Source organism: Cygnus olor, chromosome 11, assembly GCF_009769625.2.
Source record: "Cygnus olor isolate bCygOlo1 chromosome 11, bCygOlo1.pri.v2, whole genome shotgun sequence".
Taxonomy (NCBI): Eukaryota; Metazoa; Chordata; class Aves; order Anseriformes; family Anatidae; genus Cygnus; species Cygnus olor.
This window is the reverse complement of record NC_049179.1, coordinates 16,362,892-16,384,681: the sequence shown is the minus strand read 5'-3', so window position 1 is coordinate 16,384,681 and position 21,790 is coordinate 16,362,892. Positions and strand designations below refer to the sequence as shown.

The 21,790-nt window shown below is 40.1% G+C and overlaps 1 long non-coding RNA gene across 2 annotated transcripts; it reads right to left on the bottom strand.

Annotated features, from left to right (window-relative positions):
• Positions 1–7,602: 7,602 nt before the first annotated feature.
• LOC121076122 lies at positions 7,603–21,589 on the bottom strand. Of its 2 annotated transcripts, none has more exons than XR_005823337.1 (3): positions 21,282–21,589; positions 8,963–9,221; positions 7,603–7,916 (listed from the first exon to the last, which is right to left on the bottom strand). It is a non-coding gene; the product is annotated as an uncharacterized LOC121076122 (long non-coding RNA). The 2 variants fall into 2 exon arrangements; XR_005823338.1 differs by lacking the exon at positions 21,282–21,589 and adding an exon at positions 19,482–19,615.
• Positions 21,590–21,790: the final 201 nt, after the last annotated feature.

The following is a 21,790-nucleotide window of genomic DNA, read 5'->3' as shown; positions in this document are numbered from 1 at the left end:
TCAGAGGGAGGATAAAGAAAGGAGGGTTCATTTTAATTCAGGTAGAGGACGCAGATGGGGTCCAAGGACAATGTAGAAAAACATGTAATAGTCAAAGGAAACCTATATTCCCTCAAGATTGGTGGGATTATCGGGAGGGTAGATGGGTGATGAAGAGCTAGATCCTGTTTTCATTTGTGCTAATAACAATACTGTCATTGCCTCTAATAGTGCAGCCACCTACTTCAGTGCAAATGAGCACTTTAACCCTTTACTGACCAAAAAAATTCAAGCTACTGTTACAGAAAAAGAAAAAAACTACAAAGATATTTGGATCTTGTCTTCTCTTTTTCCTTTTTTTTTTTTTTTTTTTTTTTTTTCACTCTGTATCTGAACTTTCTGATTCAGACAAAGAGCTGCCAAAGTAGTTAGTAAAGGATATTGTGCTATTTCCAGCTCAAACTGAAAGGAAAAAATTTTCAGGAGAGACTGGCTCTGCCCTGCAAGACACTGGCCCCTTCTGCAGAGGTCGCTGGTCTGAGTGGCCAGGAGGGCCAGGGCTTGCTCAGAGGCAAACAGGAGATATTTATGATTGCAGTTTCCCAGGTCACAGGTCCAGCGTTTTTCTTTCTTCCTTCTATTTGGGCCCATAGGCAGCTTGACACTGGGACTGCAGGACCTGGCCAGCGGTCTCTGGTTCTCCAGAGACTTCTGACATGAATGTGTGCTTCTTGCGCATCCCTGCAACACAGGGAGAGGAGCATTTCTGTACATCACACAGTGTTTAAAGAAAAAATGTATTAACTCTGAGGTTCTCCAGTGACAGGTAACGGTTCTTACATAAATATACACTCAGACAACATGAGGCATGCTAGTGAAACTGCACTACATGCATGTACGGCTGTTATACATGCTTCTGGTGCTAAGCAAGGTGATCAGAGGGCCTTTAGTTGGCCAAGAGGGTCAGGAAGCTCATCCTGAAGTCATATCATTTATCGAGGTGAGCCAACCTGGCCATCTTATCCTTGAATAAGGAACAAGATGCTTTTCTTTGAAGGCTAGCTTCCCTGAAGGAAAAATGTCTTCCTACCTTCCCTCCAAAGCTGTTTCTATAAAAGTCTTTGGTGTCGTGCATTTCAATGTGAGCTGAAGGGTTTTACTAAGTCCTTGTTATGGACAACCTCATATTTCACACCCAGGCTGGTGCCAGGATCCTCTTAGTCTATTGGTAACATTACTGTCATTTCCTATCTCTCTCTTTCCTGAATTTACCTAACCCAAAGCTCCAGCCTTTTGCTGAAATGATTTTCTGCCTTCCGGCCCTGTGTGCCGTGTGTCAGATTATGTGCAAAAGGTCACAACCCACTTCCCCTGACTTTAGACACAGGATGAGGAAATGAAGAGGAGTGAAGTTACTGATTTCATTATGGAGGTCAGGGTGGGTCTTCTTGGGGTAGAAGTGGAGTCTGAAGAGCACATGTTGCCATTTGTTATCCATATTTTGTCAAACAAACAAAAACCCTCAGCAATTACTCATGCTGCTGAATCGGAAATACTTCTCAAAACAGCTGACAAATAGAACAGAAGGACAATAGGTGGACGGTGAAGAGAGATTATAAATATACCCACGCATATATATATAGCACAGACACCGATACCCAGTTCTGTTAGAAACAAAGTGAAGACATGCGGAGGGATCCTAGGATCATCTCTGAGGCACCCAAAGGGCAGGCAAGCTGCCTCGCTTCCTTGGTAATTCTCTTTTAGCATTGCACAGTCTAATTATGTGCTAACCCACATTCAAAAATTGTAGCGTCAAAAGGGTAAGTGTCTGAAAAGAGTGCCAGGAGAATGTTTTCCAGCACTGGGGAATCCCAAACTTTGCCCAGTACAGGACTGCACTGGCTCCCAGTCAGTAGCCTGAGGCCACACTGAAAGCACATGCAGAAGAAAACATCTTTGCCACCCTTCTCCTCTATTAGAGGATAAATATATGTATCCCCATGTGTGCTGTTAGGACATGTTCTGAGTGGCCTTCTGGTGGGCAGAGATGGGACACTTCGGCCTGGAGCTGCTGAGGGCAGCCATCCCATGCAAAGGACCAGGAACCACCACAGACAGTGCAACGGGAAATGTACAACTGATGGTTTGGGGATCAGCAAGGGTAGACCTTGGCTTTACAGGTGGGTTGGAGACAGTGTCCTCCTCCCCCAGTGTCCAACAGCTACCTGACCCACAGTTTCACGCTCCTTGCACAAGTCCAGTAGTGGCTCAGGAATGCACATCCCAACCTGTGTGCTCCAAATCTGCCTGTTTCCTCTCAGATCTGTTGAATTAATCCTGAACTGGAGGGGGAGCAAAAACAAAGAAAAAAGCAAACAAACAGAAAGGCAAAAACCCCAAAGCACTTCCTTTCTGCAGGTTGTTGGTTGTACCTCGAGCTCTGGCTGGTTTATGTATGCATTCAGAGTAAGTCCTCTGAGGAGTATCCTGCAGTCATTTCTCAGCAAGTGTGAACAAACTCATTAACAGCTCCTTTACTGGAATGATAAGTTGTTTCTTAATGAAGGGAAAAATAAATACCCTCACTAACCCAGGCTCCATCACTAGAAGTCACACATCATTCTTAAAGACTCCTTATTTTCCACCAGAGACATTTGTGTACAGCTCTTAAACAAAATGAGAGAGCCTGCTTCTCCTTCTTAGACGCTCTTTCAGATACTTAAATTGCACAGCATTTGTAGATGCTTTTCAGAATTTTACCCCGGATATGAGCATCTTAGGTACAACAAAATAAAAAATATAATCTGAGTCTTCACCCATTTTAAGAAAGGAAAGTTTGTAGCACTTTAAACAGGGGACCAGGACCCCAGTGACTGAGGAACTATTCCAAGAGCTGTGATTGACCTGCTATGTAGTTTCACTTGTAGGGAAGTCACTTAAGCTCTTTGTGTTTCAATGTGCCCATTTGTGAAATGGAGATAATAATGCCAAGCTCACAAGGGGGCTGTAAAGGTTAATTAAATAGAGTTTTTAGGTGATTTTCCTTCTCTGGATGAAAAGTGTGACTGAAGTATTGTTTATTAATGGAGCCAGTGCAAAACTGATAGTTCTGAAATTTTTCAGTACAGAAATACATGGTGATTTTTGTACATAAGAAAAATGACCACATTGCAACTTTTTTTTTTCTTTTCCTTTAGCACTGTCATTTATTCAAGAAAAATTGATCCTCCAAAATATGGGGGTGTTTTGTACTTGTTTCTCCCTTTTTCCTTGTAACTACATGATGATGTTGGTATAGGCAACAAGAATGACTAGGCATCACCATAAGGACTGTGCAAAAAAATCAATTAAAATAATATTTTGGTCTCTTTACAAACTCACATGCTTCACTTCTAAATTTTGAATGTCAGGAAGAGGTACTGCAAGCCATTAGATTCATCTGGTTGTTGATGTCTTTACAGGGCTTGATGCTGGCCATTTTCAAATGCAGATGTTTGGTTACTCTCATCCAGTCTCATATTTCTAACTCATGTTTCTCTAGAAAAGGAAGTGATAATACACCCAGGAAGATCTTATCCTTGCAAGTTTTCAGACTTTACTGCAAACTGCACTGACCCAGCGGTGTGATTGCATGATTTGTTGCAGGTTGGCACAGCCGGGTTGGGTCAGACCCACACATGTGGGGAATTGGGATGTGCTCTGCATTCCCACCCTAGTGTGTACGAATGTGGGAACCTATGTTAAGCCTGGTTCCAGCATAGAGCCATGTGCTTTGCAGAGACCAAATCTGCTCATGTCCCTCACTCAATTCACTGGTGGGAGTTTTCACTTTCATGCCATGCATGTGAACACAGTGGATTATTTTTATTTTTATTTTCATTACTGTTGGGGCCGTTGCATCACTCTTCTGTAAAGGGATGCCCCAAGAAATTACAAGATAACAACAGAAGAAATATAAATTCAGCTTCTCTGAAAGTTGCTTACACTGGAGCTTGAGTTTGGGCTGAAGATTTACATGCTTTCCCTCTCTCACTGAACAAGGTGACCTACCCCATAACCACAGAAATTCCAAATGAATAAGAGCTATTAAGTTATCTTGTCCACCTGCCCCCTCCGGCACAAGATTGAGAGGGTGACATGGTTTCTGGCAGTGGGCTGCGCACAACCCATGACAGAGGCTGCACACAAATATGAATCATGTTGTACTTAAAAGGCCCAAATGAGTTTACTCTGGGCTCTTCACCCTTCATTGTAGCTGGTCAGAATGGGGCCCTGGAACTTAAACAGGTTGACAAAGCAGAGATTGAATCAATCCCTGAAAACAATAGTTTTAACCCTGTGAACTCCTCAAATGCTCTATTGGCTGCTAGTGCTTCTTGTGCAGTTTTTGCCACGTAGAGATTCCCCTAGGATGCTGCTTTTAAGAAAAACATATATAAAAACTACCCGCTGTGTAAATCTAACATCAGTTAGTGGTTTCCCAAGTACAGCTTATGGGACGGCAGCCCGAGTCTCAGATGAGAAAACAGTTCACTGCAGATTGGAGAGCCCTGTAAATGGAAAAGAGAACCTGGAAAGACAAAGAAAAATGAGTCTTTTCAATAGCATCGAGGGAAATAGCATCTTGATTTTTTTCTAGCTATGTAAAGGCTCCTCTCACCCTCCCCCATCTCTTTCTAACCACTATGTGCCTGCATACATGGAAATATTCCCTTGATATTAAAGACTGAGATTTGTTCAAACTGCTCCAAACAAACAAACAAACAAACTTGACATGAACTTTGGGCTCTCTGACAAACTCTTAAAAGGTAATTCATGTGTAAACAGTCTCTGGAAGTTACTCACTGATGGCAACAGGAACTGAACCAAAATGTAATAAACCCCACCAAGACTATCATGGTGGCCCCTTGCCTCAGACATCTGCTTGTTCTCTGTAGGTCAGGGAGAAATGAAGGTCCTCTACCAAGCCTGGGAAGCTAACAGGTATGAGCAGCCCTGGACCAAAGCAGAAAGAGATTTTCAAAGTCAAGCCCCTAGCTAACATCTTTTCTCTCTCATTTTAACTGAAATTGTCTCATCTGATGACAGTGCCTGTAGCAATGTCACTGGCAGTGTAAGGAGGAGGACAGTACCTCACCTGGCCCCAGTTTTCTATGAATTCATCTGTAGGAAAGACTGCAGCATCTTTACAATTTCCTCTCTGGTGTCATGGACTTTCCCCTACACATTTCCCTCCTCGGGAGTCCAGCTAGATCTCATTTTCCCAGACCAGTAGGCTTAGGCCTGCATTCAAAGAGGACCAAAGATCAGCAATTTTAAGAGCAGAATTTGGAAGTCACTGACCGTGGCCGAATTGTTGCAAGAGTTGTGCTGGCCTTGTTGCATGGGTACCATCTGGGGGGTAAAACTCCCTAGTGTACACTGCGAAGATCTGCATTTTCCGGGGGTGTTTTGAGGAAAAGATTCACAAACATCCTATCCCTTGGGAACGCCCTAAAATGTCCCTCATTGCTTTCTCATACACTAGCCAGAAGTGTGGCTTTATTGAGATTATTTATATTGAAGCTGTCCACTTTTTCTTGGGCTGTCAGTGACAAATACTCATGTACAGTTTGAGAAAATGCCTAGCTTCACTCAATATTTGTCCCCAGAAATATCTTCAGTAACAATTATTGGCTGATGCTTCTGAAATCTTTGCCTAAAGGTCTTTGCCTAATCTGAATGTTGCTGGATCAGGATTTCACATATGATTCCTGAGCATTCGTCTTTTATCTCTAGTTCTTAAACAAAACGGGTATTGAAAATTTCCACTGTGAATATCACTGTCCTCAGAGATAAGCAACCGTACTTAAGTTGTGCCAATGACACTCACTGGCTTCACTGAGTGTTAAGTGATTGCTGTGGGAGGAAAAAATGAAGAAAAAAAAAAACCACAGAACCAACAAGCCTGATGCATTTGCTTGAGTTATGGAGAGTGACAGAGACCTAAGCAGTTTGCACAGGTGAGGTCAAAATTTTGGCTGCCTTGCACATATGTCAGGACATGTGGGTGCATGTAGATATGTATTACTGTGAACATCTTCTGTGCTTCTAAAGAGAAGTTTATAGAGTTGCTGACATGATTTGCTCTAAGCTGTGATCTGCAGAGTGTCAGGTAGGAGACCATTTTCTTTTGGAAATGAAACAGAACAAAATAAATGCATTTGGTTGTTTCACTAAATTCTGGGATGTAAAACAGGTTTCCCCAGCAAAGTATGAGAAGTTGTGTTCATTCCAGCAGCAAAGACTTAACTAAAATACCTATCAGTCTTAGTGGGGTTTGAGCAAAGTGCTTATTAATCTAAATTTACATATCTTCCATCGAAATGGGGGGGGGGTGTTACAAAGTGATCTGAATTAACGTGAGCTGACAGTTGCTGTGCTTACAGACCTTCAATGCACTGTGTACAAGGGAAATAGTTTCCTTACCAGTCTTTGACATTCTCTGTTCAGAAGATTTTTTATTTTAACCCCAGTCCTAATTGCCCTTCAGTATCAAAATTAATTGTGTTTTCTGCTAAAAGGCCAGTGCAGTTTAAGGTTACTCCAGGGTCCCAGCAGCCGATGCATCTTCTGTAAATGGCTTGATTGCCGTCTGTGGAGAGGAGTGCTGGGAGAGATTTGCTTGACCGAGGCTATACATTACAGTCCAATTAGTGTGAAGATCACTACATGAGTCTTTAACTTTATCTAGTAACTGTCGGCATCTCTAATGCTGAGAGCAGGGTGAGGAAGAGGGATGCAGAGCCCACCTGGGCAGCCATGCAGGGCGCCGCGGCTTTGTCGGCTCCCCTCCAGCTGCCTCGCAGGCAGCAGAGGGAGCAGTCGGAGGATGAAAATACCCATTGAGCTGCACTTCTCCTCTGAGAAATACTGAGACAGATGTCCCTTTTTTTCTCCTTTACTTCTTGGCTGTTTTACTGAGATATTATATGGTTTTGTTTTTGTTTCGTTTTTGTTTTTCTCTTTGATGGTGGTGGTGATGGTGCATTTTTTTTTTTTTTGGTTTGTTTGTTTGTTTGGTTTGGTTTGTTTTTTTTTTTGTTTTTTTTTTTTTTTTTTTTTTTTGGAACTCTGCTGATCATAGGTATGGACTTATTTGATCTAACCCGAGGCTGTAGACTGAAGTGCATGGGAATCTGCTAGGCCTGGGTCCTCTGAGCTAAGGTAGAAAGATGAACACATCCAGAAAATGAATGAAATTCTCATGATGAAATTCAGAACTGGTTCCCACCTGGTATTGTCCCTCTGTCATACAGCCAGGACTCCAGGCTCAGGTGCTTCATTTAAGTACCCCAAAGTGAGCAAGAGTTAGACCTTTCACTGGTCTTTGCAAGATCTCAGGAGCCTCTGCGTGGCTCATAGGAAAAATATAATTCCCAAACAGAAAAAAATAATTCCAGACAGAAATGCACTCCATAGATCATAGAGTAGATAGGAGACAAGTAGTACAAGTGATCCCCTATAAACAGAAATTACTCTCTTTTTGATCTGTAGGGATGAAGACAGGCTGTGATTTACAAGTATAATAATAACAGTGAATGGTCATCAACTGAAAACATCTCCGTCTAGTCTTGAAGGGATAGTGGCCTTATAGCCCACACCTTGTGCAAGCACCAACATATAAATGTCCTCAAAAATTAGTGTAAAGTATTTCATTGCTACAGTTATGCTCATACAAGTTTAGTCCATCATTTACATAATCACAGTCTCTGTATTGTTGTCAATGGTTATTACAAAAATTTTGTTGAAACACCAGGTTCTACCTTATCAGCTACAGTACAGAAGCCTCAAACATGTGGAATTGATTTTCAGCTGGTCTGTGCCCCAAGTTATTAGGCTTCTTGTCTGAAGTATATAGGCTTCATGTCTTCCAAAATGTCTTCTAAAAGTAGCTGGAACAACAAGTATTAAACAAGACTATTAAGAAATGTTGAAAAAGTTTGAAAGCTCATGAAAAATAGAATGTAAAGTCCCTGACATTTTTCACATCTCCACCCTTTATTTTTCAGCTAATTTTAATGCTTAATGTCTTCATTTCTGAGTCAGTCTCCAAACCAGGAAATGAAGAGGCAGCTGCAAAAGTGGGAAAAACATGGGGAGCAAAACTTGTTATTTGACACCATCTCACAGAAGTTCCAAAACAGTGAACTTTCTGTAACAACTCCACTTCTCATTACAATTTCATTTGACACTGGAGCAATCATGATTAAAACCAAATAAAAATAAAAATAAAAATAAAAATCTACCTCATTATTTCAGCATTTGGGAGGTTACATGGCACCATAATATGCTAGACAGCACACCCCTTCTTTAATTTAGTTTTTGCTTTGTGAATGATATTAGTGACATTAATGCAGTTATGGTATCCATCACACTAATTCTCTGCTGTTCTCATTTCTGTGCTCCTTCAGTAACTGTGACTCAGTCTTAGACCCCAATCATTATTTTCAGTTCTGTTTTACCTGCTAGATTCACATACTTAGGATTCCACACACCACCATTTTTTCTACATTGTTCACTACAGATCTTGCATCAATGTGCAGTGTTGTGTTTGCCCAACTTGGAGATAAGGGAGTCTCTCTCTCAGAGGCATTTTAGATTAAATAAAGCTGGTAATGGGATGAGAGCTGAGCCTCATTCTCTGCTCTTCTAAAGGTCCTTTAAAATGACAGCAAATTGAAACTCCTCTTCAGCTGGCTCAAGCAGCATAACCATACCCGACAACATTTCTTTTTCCAGTGGTAACCAAAATTGCAGATGGCTCAAAGTAGAAGCAACTAACATTTACCCTACCACAACATATTAAATTAAAAATTCAAAGAGAAATAATAATGTATAACATAATTATTCAATAGGGTTCACCACCACAGGATAAATTAAAAAAAAAAATAGTTCTTCAGTAAACAGGTAACAAAAAATAATGGTCAGGCTATCTCACCTTTCAGATATATGTACCACAGGCTAAGCCCTGTGGTACCCAAATTAGCACCAGGTAAATTCCTTCTATTTGGGATTCCCATCAATACGTCCAAGGGCTAAGGTGAGCAGGAATGTAAGGCTGTGAAAGAAACTTCCCCATCTGTAAGGTCCTTATCAATGGGTCACAAAATTGATTTCTTGGTCCTTTTTGCAAAATCCTGACCTAGCTTCTTTCAGACGCAGGAAGCTGGAACTTGGGGCCTTTAGTCTGATCTCCTCTGCAATGAGAACACAAATAATAATTAAAAATTGCTATAATATAGCAGTTATTTGTGGCTGCAGCATTTCCAACCTCTCTGTCTTAACAGCTTGGAAGGAATACAAAGGAAAATTTTGCATGTCAGAAAGTTATGAAACAAAGGCAAAGTGGAGAGGAGATGGAAATATAAAGTCAAAATGAAACCCTCCATCTTTCTGTCAAACTGAAACAATAAATAATAATGGCATCTTGCATTTATATAGTGGCTTTCATCCAGAAAGCCTGGAAAGCTCTTTGGAAACTTTACAAACTACTGTGGAGGAATAGGAATGATTTCATACACTGATCTATTGAAGGCTCCCACTTCTGTAAACAGTTACAGTCTATAGCAACTTTACACCTCAGACTGGGACAGGTAGAGACTGATCCTGAGAGATATTAGAAGGATCTGTAGTTAATCAGAGTAAATCTTCAAAGTCCTTTGGGAGTTTACACTGCTGACAGTTATTGTTTCTCATGATCAGGCACTTGGTAAAGAAATAAAATTACAAATAGATGAAATAGCTGCTGATCCTAGTCTGTGAAGTGTGGCAATAGGAGCCAAAGCTTTACAATTAAAATCCCTAGTAATTCATCAGTCTCAATAAACATATGAGTAAACATACTCCTTTGAAAAAGTCAGATCTTCTGTCCAGACATTTGGCATTCTTATTATATGTCTGACATCCTTTCTTTCTTATCTTAAACCATGTGCATATAGAAAAAGGTGTTTTCAGAGGTAGTTGAAAGCAATGCAAACCTCCCAGGTTTATGTCTCTGCCACATTCAATTGTCAGGCAAAGCACAGAAGAAAAGAAAAAAAAAAAAAGCAACAAAGAATGAATAATTAGTAATCTAGTAATCTGAGGAAACTTGATTAAGCTTTCCATTTCTATCATATGTTTCACTTAAAAAAATCACACCAGATACTTGAGAAGTCTGTTGGATATTAAGAGATGGCACAGATTTCCAGATCCTCAATGGAGGAAAATTCTTGCTGATTTTCATGGTCTTTTTGTTCCAAGAAGCATCACATAATTTTGGCTCTTGAATAATATTTCTAAAACTAACAGTCGGCTCAGGAATTCCCTGTGTGTGAACGTATTTCTCTATCAGCTGGCGTGATGTATTTCTGCACTGGAGTACCACATTTAAAGCATCCATCCACCACCTCCTAATGGTGGCAGCAGAAGGAAAATGAATGAAACTGAGAAAGAAACAGCTCCAGGAACAAGAGAATTAAGAAATTGCCTTCAGATTTATGTCTCTTCATTTTATTGGCCTCTGGCAGGGTATTTTGATGGGATCACATATTACTAGGGTAAATAAGCCTCTGACTCAGCCTGGCAACCAAGTCATGAAATTTCAAGAAATTCTCCCTTGTGCCAAATTTAGTTGAATTTGGCTAGTTTGGAAGCTGTTGCACAGAGGCACATGCAGAGATGGACACATAAAACAAATAATCACTTTTTCCTACTGTTGCAGGAAACAAAGCTAGAAATTGAGCTTCAAAGCAGAGAAGTCTTAAGGAACCCTCAGAACCTGCTTTGACATCCTGGCTGTTGCAGAAAGCTGCTTCACCTGCTATTGCAAAATGGGACAATATGGCATTTGAATAAGACTCATATTGCACACCAGTACAGCACATACATGCCTTGTATATATATATATATTATATATATATAAAATTCTCTTTTCCATTTATAAATTTTCTTGTCTCTGGAGACTTTCAGCCTCACTCCTGGTGCCCTGCTCTGGAAGACTGTAATCTCCAGGACAGTGTCCACACTAGAGCCTGGGAAGTTCCCCAGCTCTCTTCCCTTCCCCATCCATGCCAATCCATCCACTCTAAGATCGAACTTTGTGGTAGCCAGCCAAACTGGTATTTCTTAGCACTGCTGTGGCTAGTGAATGGGACTTGCTTTCCCACCTTTTGCACCCAAACTTTGCATTGGTCCATGTGTTTAGGGGAGATGGGGGAAAGGGAAAAGGAGAGGGCACATGTACTGCCTTCACCAGTGACTGAAGCAATGATTAAACATGTTCTAGCTTTACATATCAGACTCTTCTATCAACACTTGGCAAAATTGCAGCATAAATACAATGCAGCCCAAGAAAGGAATGTTTATATCCTGCCATTGAACTAAGAGCAGCTCTCTAGAGTACAGCTAAGAAATAGCTAACTCCTCTGTGGGGAGATTTAGCACCAAAAGAAGGTGAGACGGGGCAGTGTGTCTGCATTTATTTAAACTGTTTTCAGTATTCTGTAAGAATAGAAAATTGTGGAAAGGAGTCTGGATGCTTCTCAGTATCTGTGTTGTTTTAGGCTTTTAGGAATGTATTTCTATGCCCTCTAAGGTTTTCTTAAGTCACAGTGGTCTCCTGAGAGACAGGAAATTTTACATCAGTGCTGTAAGTCTCTGGACCAGTAATTCTCATTTACATTATGAGAAGCTCCAGAAAAGCCTCACAGCTATATTTTGTTGCAAACATGAGCCATTTAGGCACCCTGATAGACACCGTAGATTTTGCACATTAAATGATGAGATCTCCAGCTTCACAAAAATATCTTTCTCCCTAAGCAGTAGAAGCAGTTTTCGATATTAAGAAAAAAACTCTTTTGTTCAGATGAGTAGTTTAAGGTTATGTTACATTATTCTGAATTTCTCACTGATGGTGTTACTGGTCTTTCAGGTGATTACTGTGGGAGCTCAGAGAGTTCATTATGCAAAAGCTAGTTTGCTGGTGGAATATAGGTTGATATGTTCAAAGGCACACAGGGTTGTGATAGGACAAACTTATGTTGAAAGTGAGTGAAAGTCGGATGCTTACTTCTTCACGCTTTCAAAAATCTCCTGCTGCTTTTACTTCTTGAACATGAAAGGGAGGTTGGCCAGAGCAGCTATTACAGGCTACTGATAACGAATGCTTCAAATCACTGATGACTGGGAGCCCTCAAGAGTTCTTGTCCCACATTTTGCCTGGCAATTAAATAGGCTGAGTTATAATTTGTGCCCCATATTCTCTGTGTTGAAGGCAGTAGGCTTCTTCATTTTTAGCCTAACTCTTCTGTCACCTTCGCCAGTTTTACATTATTTGTGTTAACTCCGTGGCCTAGGGGTGGGAGGGAGAGGGGAATTATTCCTAATTTACTGAAAGTGAGAGAAGAATCAGTCACTTCTTTCCTTAAATTTTTGTGGAGGATTGTTAATCAAAGTTAAAACAAATCTGTGTTCCAACGCAGAGGTGGGCGAAGAAATGTGTGCCTAACACATATGCACTTTGGGGCTCCTGCAGAAGGAAACAGAGTTCTGGAAAGTGTTGTGAGAAAAACATTAAAGACACCAGACTGGATGCAATGCCGCTGACTGGAAACAAAGCCTCGGACAAGATCCAGCTATGTTTGAACCTGTTGGAAGAATTGCATTTTATTCTCTGTCCTGGGATGAACGACGTAAATTATCTCCCTTTCTTATTTGCCTCACATTGAGGAGAGCCTGGCATGGAGTTGGACAATGACTTAAAGTAGGAGCTGGGCAGGGAATACATCAGGTATTCGACCCGCAGGCCTGTGAAATGCAGTGTCATCATAACCCAAAGGGCGTATCATTAGTCACTGAAGGAAGGAAGTGCAAGCATGCCTGGAGAAATCAATAGAAGGTCCTTGTCTAGTAACACGATGAGAACAGCACCAATGTTTATGTCTTTGCCCTTCACATACTTTGCTCTTCCTTCCTCTCCAGTCACCTTTTTGCTTTATCCAGAATTTCATTTTCCTGATTCCTGACTATAAACGGACAGACATCTAAACCACGACTCAGGCTGCAATCCAGTCTTTTCTCAGAAACAAATATCCATCAGGCCCAATGTTTCTGTATGGTGGTTATCTGATTTGGCTCCTGCTAACTAAAAACATATGCAACTGGTTATCTCCATCAACACAGTTTAATTCAGCTCTGGTCTGTATTAGTGTGATTTCTGCAACTGATGTCTCTTACTGCCATGGGTGAACTGTGACTGTTAAAATCATGTTTAAATATGAAGATCAAACAAATGGTCCAGAGGTTTCTTGCATCTAAAGATTCATTAAGAATACAAAAATATTTTGCCATGTTTTAATTTAACATAGTAATTCTCCTAAATACCATACTGTAGATAAATGAGGAACCAGATTAATATAAGATTTCAGAGTTTTGCTAGAATATGGGATTGTCTTTCAAAATTGTCAAAACTCCCTCTATTTTTGTAGCCTACACTCGACCTGTTTTTTCACTGTTTGTGCCTCAGTTTACCCATCCATGAAATGAGCAAAACAGTAGCAATGTACAGATAAGGGAAGCTACAAAGCACCACTCATTACTGTCAAGAAAATGCTTTGAAATTATTCAGCTCTATTCATGGCAAAATAATAATGAATTAACAAAATATGTTCAGGCAATGCACATTTGTCTGTTTCCAGGATAAAACTGTGAAGAATTATGAATAATACGGTTCATTGGTGACTGTTTGTTCTAACAATCCTGTTTTGTACCTTACAAAAAAATAAATAAAACTTTTTGTGCTCAGTTTGACCGTTCCATGCACTGGCCCTGGTTTGTTTCCATTCTGGCCCTTGACAAGAGTGCAAAATACACATCAAGGACAAGAACAACTTTTTAGACTGTGATAACATTTGTATTATTAGAAGAGGTTAGGGTGTGCCTGGGAGGGCAGGAGGTAAATCTGCTGAACAGTCTAAAAACTTTATTTATGGAAATGTTCCTTTTTTTTTTTTTTCTTTTTTTTTTTTTTTTTTCCTTCTTTTAAAAACAGAGGAAAGAAGAAATACTACTACTAATGTCATAATAATCTCTGAGATACCAAATCGGCCAAGTTATGCCTGTGCATACGCATTCATACACACTCCAGAAAAAGTTTATCTTAGTATATAAAGCTCAGACCCTGGATTAATTGTCCAGCTAAAGCAAATCAGCATAAGTCTATGAAAATCAAAGGAATAATGTCAGCTTTACCTAGCTGGGGACTTGTGACAATGTCTCATTATTTCAAGTAGGAAAATCAGAGGTGTGCTCTATGGTACTGGACACAGTTGGTTCCAATGGGAAGAAGTAAAGTATCTTTCCTGACAAGTCTGAGAGCTTCTGACGCTGTTTCTTTGGTCATTTACCTAATGACCCACTTACCAGTGGAAAACCCTGAAATCAACATCTTCAAGGTCGGCAGAACTACCCAGAACTTCCTGAAGGGAACAAAGAATCTTCCAAGCTTTTCTCAAGATTTTTTTTTTTTTTTAAATAACAATGGGTACATTTTGAACCTGCTTGTATGATTTAGGAACCAACATTTTTTTTCTTTTTTCTTCCAGGCTTTACTTAGCTGAGCACTTGGCCTCCAGTCTATTAACCAGCTTTGTGAGATTTTTTACAGTTAGTGAGACTTGTCCCTTTATAAAACCGAATCCAGGCTGGTAAGTCATATTCCCCAAAGATTTCGCAGAATATTACCGCTGCCCTATCAAGGCACAAATGGTATGAAACTGTAGAATTGGCTGCTGTTCTGTACTTGGAGCATAAGAGTGCACTGTAAAGGGGCAAAGGCCAGGTTGAGAAAACAACAAAAGAAAGCAAAACAAAACCTCCCACTGAAACACCTTTAGAAAAGGCTGCCTTCAAATGTTATTCATGGTATGCTTTAAAGAGCCTACCCCCACAGCTAGCAGTTTTGTAGGTGCTGATCCAACACCTAAAAAGGGGCAAAGAGCTAAATATTCTAAATATTGGGATCTGACTCCTCAGCTGAGATCTGTCCACCCTCTTGAGACTGAATTCAGGATCAGGAAAATGAAAGTCTGGCAAATCTAAGGGAATTCAACTGCATCATCTTGCTCACAGCTAAAAAAGCTAAATTAATAAATAAACAAGACATCATTTAGGAGGTATTTTTGCATAGTATTTTATAGCCACATAAAAATAATACAGTGAAATATAACTTTTCTGTCACAACAGAGGGTTTGGGCTGTCTCTTTTAAATATGCACTGCAAACATACTGGGAGCTTTGCATAGTTGGCTTTGCAAAGTAGAAATGTAATTTTATTTTGTGCACTATTATTTTTCACTACACACGTGCCACCATGCCATATTTTTAATGTAATGATGTCAGCACATCAGTGGCATCACTTCACAGAATTCCCTAGTGTGGAGCAGAAGTTAACCGGGCTCATAATGCGTGGAAATCAAAACCCTGCTAACAGCATCTAAAATCAAAACAGAGAAGTTGTTTGACACCCGCTGGATAGTGAAAATGGAGTTTTATGAAAGGAAATACTTGTGTACATCACTTAGGAAAACATTTTTTTTTTTTTTTATTTTAGCCAATCTGAATTTTCTTCTGGATTTTTGGACAATGTGTATGTGTCCTTTCTGTAGACAGCTGACCCTTTAAGGATAACAATGTCATCACTCCTCACATATTTGACCTTTTTATGCCACACTCCACAATATAAATGTTGCCTGGAAATATGGAGGAAGATGTTCCAGTGGCATAAGACATACTGCCCATATACAACATCACTCTCACCTTTACATATCAGTTTTATTAATAATTAGATTTTATTGTGATGTTTTAGGCACCATCTAAAGAGATTAAAATACATGGTCTTTGCCCCAAAGTGCTTACAACAGGAAAGACAAATAGTGCATGAATTGTCTGTTAAATCTGGATGACCCCTGGCTTTTTCAGTTTATCAGCAAATCCAAAAATGGCAAATATTTTACGGACATTAAAATATCTTTTAGGGATACATTTTCAGCATATCAAAAAGGAAAAAAAAAATCTAAACAAATAAGAGGCTTCTCTGGACACACACCACACCATATTCCAGTTGTTTTTGCATATTTTCATGGTTTGAATTGAAAAAAAAAAAAAAAAAAAGTGCAACCTTGCCATCTTTTAAAGGTGAGTACTGGAATAGTCAATTTCCACTTTAAAAATAAATATTTGGGTTGGGTTTTAGGCTTGAATGACTGAGTTTAACTGGGACAAATACTGCAAATATATATTTTTTTAATCCCCCTTTCAAAATTTGTTTTTAACACTACTCCAAACTCTGCCATAGGTGGAAAAAAAGGGAGAAAACCCTGGAGCCAAGTGATGAGACTGCTCTGAGATTCATAGTTCAGTGTTATTTGTTTGGTTGGGGGCTCTTTCTTTTTCTTTTAATAAACTATCCCCAAAAGCCTATCTACCTAATGAGTATTATCTGCTTAATTTCCTGCAGGCTTCAATGCAGAAGCAGGTCAGTTGGTTTAATTATCAGCTATGGAGACGTGAAGGAACTTGAAATTCAGTTGAAATATACAGCAGCTTTTTCCCCTGGATTCCTTAGCATTAACAAAAATACCTCTTCAAAGAACAGATTGACTCAGCCATGACTTACAGAAAGATAAGATTCTGTGGCAGGAAAGTAATAATGCTATTATTGTCCACTGGACAGGGTATATTTGCTTGGTGATTAGTGATGACTAATACAGTGAAATCCTATACATAAAGAAACAGGCTGGAATTTACTTTCTATCAAATCTCTTTGATTTTAAAATGTAGTTCTACTCTTTCTACCTATATCGCGCTGTTGATTAAGAAATGCCTTTTCAATTTCATGGTGTTAAATGCCTATGATACTATTCAGATGGAAGGACTCTCCATCGCTGTGACAGGCACACAACTCTTACTCCAGTGATTGGATCCTTCACTGAGAGTTTTTTGGCACAGGAGGGAAAAGATTTTTCTTTTAAACAGCCTTTTTCTGTGCCCTAGATAAAGTGTGAGGAAGGCTAAATAAGCAATAGTAGGTTGTCATGCCTTCCAAGTTCAGTTCTTTTCTCTCTCTCTCTCTCTCTTTTAAATCTTTATAATTCTGGGAGTTATTATTGATAAGTCTTTATTCAGAGATAGGCTTGTAGAGGGAGCATTCATAAGGAAAGAAATCCAATTAATTTTGTTAGAAATCCAATAGACTCCTGGTGAACACAGACTTCCACCACAAATCTGCAAGTTTATATAGCTGCTAAGGCACTTGGAGCATCTGCACAGCTGAAAGACGGGGCTTGGGCTCAGTATGGCTAGAGTGATATCTGTAATATCCCATAGAAATCCATTGAGAACACTTAAGAAAGTGCAATATCCTTTAAATGTAACCTTGATAATGAAAGGAAAGGGCTCCTGTTCCTAAATAAAAAACAACAAGCCCCGACAGGTCAGAATTGATACCAGCATTTGCTGCTGCCTGAAACTCCTGCTGAGCACTGAATGCTGCAAAAGTGTCTATTATTTTTAACTGTTGGGTTATTGTCCATCTTTAAGGATGGGGGAATTTTAGGAGCGGCAATTAATAATAATAATAAAAAAAAAAAAAAAAGTTTAGTGTTATTGCAGACCTCTAGACAAAATACCTAAGGGGCAGAGGGTGAGCGAACAAAGGAACCAAAGGAAAAAAGCAGGCTCGTTTTGGATAGAACAGCTTAGGAAACCCTGAACGGAGGGTTCTTTATATATAGCACCACATTGAGTGACAAAATGGTAGCTGTCATAATGTGCCAGTTAACATGTCCAATATGAGCCGATCGTTTAGTGTCCCCTGGGATTAGAAGACAGAAACATGACAAAGAACAAAGAACTCAGATCAATAATGCTTGGGGAAATAAGACAGAGAAGGTTATTTACTCTGCATTGATCCGTTGCTGCAGTCGCGTAAACTTGGCCTGTTTTTCTTTTGTTAACCTTTAAGCTTGAGTATACTCACAAGCAACTAGGGAGCCAACTAACAGGTGTAGATTAAGGATCGAAGGAGGTCACCGTACCTCTGTCACCACTAGGCACCCATGTAACAACATCCCTGAAGAAATTTAAACATCAATAGCTATAATAAGGGCAAATTTATCAAGCTTGGCCTACTTTTGCTGGGAGCCTGGCTGTGTCCAGTCAGTTTGCCCTTGCTAAAGCTCAATTGATTTGGACATTCTTTTACTAGAGTTGATTATCAATTGTGACACAACAAATTTGTTAGCTTCCAAGCACTGGAGTTGTTGTTGCCATTGGAGCCTCTGAAGTGAAAACACCTGGCTGTGTTCAAGTTTTACTCTTGTTGAAGCAAAGGGGAAAAAAAAAAAAAAAAAAAAAAGAGAGAGAGAGAGGGAAAAAAAGAAAAGAGGAAGAATAGAAAAGCAGAGAAGCCCTTTCATGATCTCTCCATAGATGCTGGTTGTGTTGTAGATACCTGTACTTTGCAGCTGGAACATCTGGATTGCCATTTTTAGAAAATTAGGAGCATGAGGAAATATTAACTTGAAGGAAATCATTTTCAGCAGGAAAAGTCCCAACAGCTGTTAGCTATTCATTTTTTATGTTTTATGATTTGTCACCTAAGTCATATGGAATCATTCCTGTTCCCTGTGTGGATGACAGACGTTTGAAACCGAGAAGTAATGAATACCGTATGATGGGCAGCAATATTCTATAAGCATGGCCATTCAAAAGAAATAATCATTCTTGCTGAACTTCATAGAACTTGTTAAATGTGAAAATCCACTCACCGATGCTCAGGAGCTGTAGTTAATTAGACTAAGTGGACATTTTGTATAGAATCATGATGGGATGGAATTTATTTGTTTTAAATACTGACCCTGTTTTTTCAGTCTAATAGTAAATGTTTCATGTTGTGCCAATAGGATTAGCAGTACATTAAAACTGTAATTCTGGAAATATTTATCTAATTTACTTCAAAATCAAAAGGCTTATTTATTATTTAGCATCACTATAGTAGCTTTTCTACTTTTCTGAAAGTATATGCCTCTTGTCATGCTATAAAACATTTCTACTTGTGAATCACAGAATGTTAGAACAATCAAATAGCATAAAAATGAAATACCTTACACTTAAAATTTGAAAGTCACTTTTAAAATTTCAGAAAAGAAAAAGTTAGTAATGTATGGCAGCCTCTCTAAAACAAATACTTTACCCAGAATTTTGGGATCAGAAGAGTGGCCAAACTGAAACATTTCCTTTAAGAATAATATTATGGGTTTTGATCAACCCTTTAAAATACTTGTGCAGGATGAATATGCATATGTCTGAAGTGCAGGGGCACAAAATCAATTCACCACAAATGCACGCAGTTGCAAATAAGTTGCATTTGTTTGTTTGTCTGTTTTTTTCTCTTCAGTTTTACCTAGCACCCACTCCTACCTGATAGTGAAGGTGGATGAAATTATGGACATGGTCCTACTCATCTGCCACTCTGCAGTACTTTGGGTCATTGCTGGCACTCAGGCATTGTCTGGCATAGGCAAGGCTCAGCTTAGTGTTTTCCAATGGATTCTAGAAAGGAACCCCCTGTATTACATTTCCTCTGTAGCTTGATTTCACTTAGCAGACAGAGACTCTTGCACCACGGTTGCTTGGGCTATCCTTTATCCTGGCAATCAAAAATCCTCAAATTCAATTGAAGAAAGGTTGCATCTTTCTTTTTGTTTATTTGTAATAATGAGGCACAAACAAGGAACCTATTGACAAAGGAAATGAGACCTCACTTTCCTCTAAGAGACGGGAATCTGCCGTTTGCATCTCTTAGCATGCAAAGATTCAGCATGTGACCCTTGCCCCATCACCCGTAAAAGTGTCACCACAGTTTTTAAGAGCATTTAAGGCATTTAAGAGCATAGCAGGGAGAAGGCAGCAGCTTTTAGGGCATCAGAAATGACAGTAATGTGCACTGGAACTGTCTGCACAAGCAAAGTGCGCTGAGGCAGTTGTATTAGATCAATCTGTGGCAGAAGAGAAGTCACTGACAGTTTATTTCTGTGTTGGAGAATGAGCTACAAAGTGCATAGTCCTCATTAGAATAAATGGAGAACAGCTCAGTTTGCTCCACATCAAAACTTTTTACCAGAAAATGGCTATTCAGAGCTCTATGTGAAATGAGTTAGGACTCTTAGCCCTGCCACTATGATAAAAAACAGCACCCCAGTTAGCAATAATAAGCATCCTTGGCCGAGGGTCTATGGATTGAGTGAGCATGCAGAATGAATTACCTTCTTTCCACGAGATGTGGTCCCTTTAGGTCAGGGCTCAGGTGAGGTGGAAAAATGTTATGGAGTTGTTCTGATTTACAGCTGAGGACCTGGTCTTAATGGTTCAATGGGATCTTGAAGGTGCTTATCTGCACTGGGAGCCTGGGAGCAGACCTGCCTTATGGAGGCAGAGCAAGCCTGTCTTGTGGGAAAGCCAAGGGGGGTGGCACCTGCTCTTGGCACTGTCCCCTGCCCCATGAGGAGGGTGGGACCACAGCACAGGACCTTGTCGCCCTCCCAGGCAGACTGCAGCCACATGCAGCCCTCAACATGCAGCTCTGAAACATCCAAACCCCCATGTGAGGCTGCTGAGCACTGTGCAAGAAAAAGTTTGGGAAGGAGGACCTGAGGCCAAGCTGGGGTGGAACCATTTCCCCAGACTAAACAGGGCAAACTTGTGGCTACCCTAAGGAATCTGCCTTAGTGCTTGCCTCTGCAGTAGACTGCTCCAAAATAATGGGGAGTCCATGAGCAGAACTGGAATGAATGTGGCATCAGGTCTTCCTCTAGCCAAAGAATAACTCATTATAAAAACAACGTGAAAAGACACAAGAAGAGAAAATAAAGTGAAGAAAAAGGAGAGAGGGAATGGCATGCAAGCAATTCTCTATTTGCTGAAAGGCTTGTGCAAAAAAACTCCAGCACACCTTATGAAGGGACTTAAACACAAACATAAGTAATGTAAATCTTTCAGACTGGGCTTTGGAGCCAGAAACCCAAAGCACATGACGGTATATCAAGACATCACATTTCCTGGTTGCATACTTATGCTAGCATGCCTTCCTCACCCAGAGGCCTTGTCCACCCTGACCTGTTCCCTTGTATTGGCCAGTTGGCTGCTTGGCTCCTCTCCCAGCAGCCAGCGCTCTCCAAGCGTGACATCGATCATTGCAGTAGTGAGGAAGATGGCACTTACCTGATGGGGTAGGCGGAAGCTCCCTCTCTTACCATATGCTGGGAATTGTCAGTGGCTGCTTGAAGCCAAGGCTGGCTTTTTCTCCTGCCAGGAAACAAGCCTTTTTCCAGAGCTTGCCAAAAAGATTTAAAAAAAAAAAAAAAAGTTAAAAACAAAAAAGAGAGAAAAAGTTTTTGCATATTACGTTTCACACTGAGCAGTTTTACTGCAGGCTGGGCAGCACCGGGAATTATGGATCACAGTTTCCTTTGGCGCTGAGGACAGACAGCAGACAGTGAAATAAGAGGCACTACAATGGGTAAAGGGGAAAAAAAAAAAAAAAAAAAAAAAAAAAAAAAGGAAAGACAAAAGAAAGTGTTTATATTGATTCTCTCCAGAAATACAAGATCTGCCACAGCCAAGCAGACTACTGAGTCATTAAAGGCAGCATCCTGACTCCAGGGGTGCTTCAGAGGAAGAGGAGGGGAGGAGGCACGCTGCCAATTGTTCCATGTCCTTTGGAGAGAATC